Source organism: Eptatretus burgeri, chromosome 11 (assembly GCF_056783735.1).
Source record: "Eptatretus burgeri isolate ZD-2024b chromosome 11, Ebu_testis_v1, whole genome shotgun sequence".
Lineage (NCBI taxonomy): Eukaryota > Metazoa > Chordata > Myxini > Myxiniformes > Myxinidae > Eptatretus > Eptatretus burgeri.
In genome coordinates this window covers 7,110,273-7,113,587 of record NC_140971.1, presented here as the reverse complement: position 1 = coordinate 7,113,587, position 3,315 = coordinate 7,110,273, and the positions used below count along the sequence as shown (strand labels likewise).

The 3,315-nt window shown below is 45.3% G+C and overlaps 1 long non-coding RNA gene across 3 annotated transcripts in view; it reads left to right on the top strand.

Annotated features, from left to right (window-relative positions):
- The window catches only part of LOC147016420 (uncharacterized), a 60,260-nt gene extending 57,951 nt beyond the window's left edge, over positions 1-2,309 (top strand). For 2 of the 3 annotated variants that reach the window (XR_015049041.1, XR_015049042.1), the window contains exon 6: positions 1,523-2,309. This is a non-coding gene — a long non-coding RNA (uncharacterized LOC147016420). The remainder of the gene's footprint in view (positions 1-1,522) is intronic. The other variant, XR_015049043.1, reaches the window with a different exon arrangement.
- The last annotated feature ends 1,006 nt before the right edge of the window (positions 2,310-3,315 follow it).

The window sequence follows — 3,315 nt, the reverse complement described above, 5'->3', positions numbered from 1 at the left end:
ACTACTACACACCATCACACTACTACATACCATCACACTATTACACACTACTACACACCATTATACCACTACACATCATTACACTACTACACACCGTTACACTATTACACTCCAAGTCTCCCCATATTTTGTCCCTCAACCCAGCCATAAGCATTTCCCCCTTCTCCTTCTGCTGTTCCTTGTGTTATGTTGTGTGCTCATCCGTTCCTGTGTTCTCGTTCTTCCACGAGCCTCAACTCTGTATACAAAACATCTCTAGCAGCACATCTTTGCTCCTTGCCATCTTCTTCACCTTGCTTGTTTTATCCTCACTCTGCTCTTCGGGTCTGTCGATTATACTTAGAGTGTACCATGTGAAGGTGGTTGTGGTTGAATCGCTCACACGAACCACTACACATCTTGGAATGTATTGTTACGGGTTTGCCGGCAGGTTCCCGAAGAGCTACTCGGAACGCTTCCCAACCTTTGACCCTGAAGCTGATAAACGACAGATGATGGGTTGCTATGTCTGAGACGATTAATTAAAGTAGGGTCCTCGCGTCCAATTCCCCCGTTACCTCCCCGGCAAATTAATTCCCCCGGTAGGGAACCGTGCTCTCGACCAGTTATGTCGGACTCGAGTTCAATATCTGGGGGACTTGGAATCGCACTCGATTCTTCAGGACTCGGACTCAGACTCCAAATGCCAAGAACTCGGACTCGGCCAGATTCCAGCTCGAGTATAGCAAAATTTAGTGTATAGTCGAACTTTATGGTACAGTATAATTAAGACGTGTACAGTAAAGCTTTGACTGTATAGCAGCAATAACTCGCACATACTGTAACTAGGCCTAATTGATTTCCCATGAAACCACAAAGAAGGTGATTATACAGAATTAACGGACAGAATTAAACAATCCTGCAGAAGAAAATTAAAATAACTCTAACCGATGTTCCAGATTTTCGGAGATATTAAACACGAACTTCTTACCTTTGTGTAATAACGCGCGATCCAAAACACATTCTGTTCTTTCACAAGAGCACTTTTAATGAATGCTTCACTGAATCGCTTAATTTAAACCTAAACATTAACTGGCTTAACTTTAAATGCTATCACCGCTTTAGTTTTAAGTGCTACACAAAAATTAGGTACATTTTCCGTAATTGTAATAAGAATGAGGTTTTGGACTCCAACAATAAACCTGGAACGAGTCATCTATGTATTCTCTGCGTTAAGCAATCTTTCTGAAAGTAATTTATGTTGAACAAATGTTTAATAAACATAGTAACATACTTTACATCGTTGTACTTGTAAACACCAAAAAGACGATTATTTGGACATTCATTATATCAACAAGTGAGGTGTTGATTTAAGTGTTTTGAAAAATCAATTAAAAATAGGCAATTATATTGTTACGAATTTGGAAGCCTTTTGCACACAGACAGTCAGCAGTCCCATAGTTCAGTTATTTCGTTAAGTATATGTGGAGAGTTATAATCACTCCCCTATGTCTCATGGGTTAATTTCATGTGTGCGCTGCAGGTTTCTTTTATATTCAGGTTTTTTACATCTTTAAATCTACCAACGCCAACAAAACCCTCACGTCACTCCTCCTCCCACTCTGCAGGCGAACAAGCGCTTCACCCGCCCAAATTTCACTTCACACCACGGCGCCATAACGCACGTGTTTCTGACTGCGGACGCCCACACGCCCCTCCTCCAGTCGCGGCTGGCCACCACGACTCCCGAAAACGCCCCGTCCAATCAGGAGGTGAGTTACCCAGGAGCGGATCCCTCCACCCCGCACGGGGAGGGATAAGAAGGATCGCGAGCTGTATCCAGGGGGTTCCTTGGTTCCTTGGAGGTCGTTCCTTGCTTCTGGTCTGCTGGGCTCTCCTGGTAATCGGTCATCGTTCGTGGCTGGCCGGGTCGTTCGTAGGATCCTGGCTGCGCTCGTTGGATTCTGGTTCATGGGTTCAAGTCCCACCGTGGTGGCTTGTATTGGAGCACTCGAGCTGGGGATCCCCGTTCCCTTCCACGGACTCCGAGCTCCACAAGTGCGGGTCGGTAAAACCGCACGAGGCGGCCAGGTACCCGACCAAACTCTAACCCCCAGCTTGCCTATCCTCCGTGGCTGGAGGGTCCGAAAAAAGGCCAGTTGGCGCCATTTCTTTTTGGGTGTGTGTGTGTCCGTCTGTGGCCAGTCTTGTAAGTAAAACTGTTAAGCGATTGCCATTGTACATTTGCCTGCAGTTATATTCATGATTAAGTCTGCTCTGTGTTTCCCTCTCTATTGCCTATTGTAAATAAATAACTGTTAAATGTTCCAGTTCGTTGTCTGTGTTTTCTTTCATTGACCCAGTATGGTTCGGGCTTGAGAATTAGGGAGGCCGATTGTGCCGAAAATTGTTATTTGGACCGGCGCGGCTTTGGTAATTCTCGCTCGGTTACGCCCGATCCGAGTCGGTAACAGCGACTCGGTTCGGACAAAGCCGGCCGACGGTGTGGCTTCCCCGGTAGCGAGATCGCGTGGCTAATTAGGTAAATTGGAATCAGACAAAAAGACCCTAACCTTGCGGTTGAAATATTGGCGTCCACAGTCCATTAAGCGACCCATCGACTTCGGAGTTATCCGGAGTAACGACCTTCAATTCCGGGTGTTCGGTGGGAGGCGGCCCAACTGCTCCATCTAGCGGTTGTCCTCGCCACCGAACCCGGCAATTACAACAATATCTCACTCCTCATTGGCTAAGAGGATGCCTTCCATATCTGTTATTATTTGAGATAGAACTTCGAAATTTGGTATGCTCAACTACAACTGCTACCTTGAGGATGTGTTAAAATCTGAGCACCATAGCATGCCGGGAATCAAAACTACAGTGGTTGTTTGGGTTACGTTAAGCTGTTAGGGTTATGATTCGGGTTTTTCATATTATCCAGGAAAGAGGAAAAGTTTGGGTTTTTAAACAAAAACGAAACAAATGAGCAAGCATGGGTACAAGTTCTGAAGCACATTCATTCAAGACACGGGGAGGATTGCCATCTTGCCCGTAGGCCTTGCTTATGTCCAGAGAGAGGAGTCTTTTTTTGACTACATGAAAAGAGATTATAGGGAGAGACATAGGATTGTTGAGGGGGGCATCATAAGGAGATGGAATGTTAGAGTCATCCAGTGTGGAGTTCGAGGAGAAAAGAGAACCAAAAAGAGTTGTTTTATCGGTCGGAGAGACAGCGATAGTATCATCGGTAGGGAAAGGTAGAGCGACAGAAGTTGTCGGAGATACTTTTAGCTAAGGACCAGAAAAATCTATTAGTGGAAGAAGATAAGAGGTTAA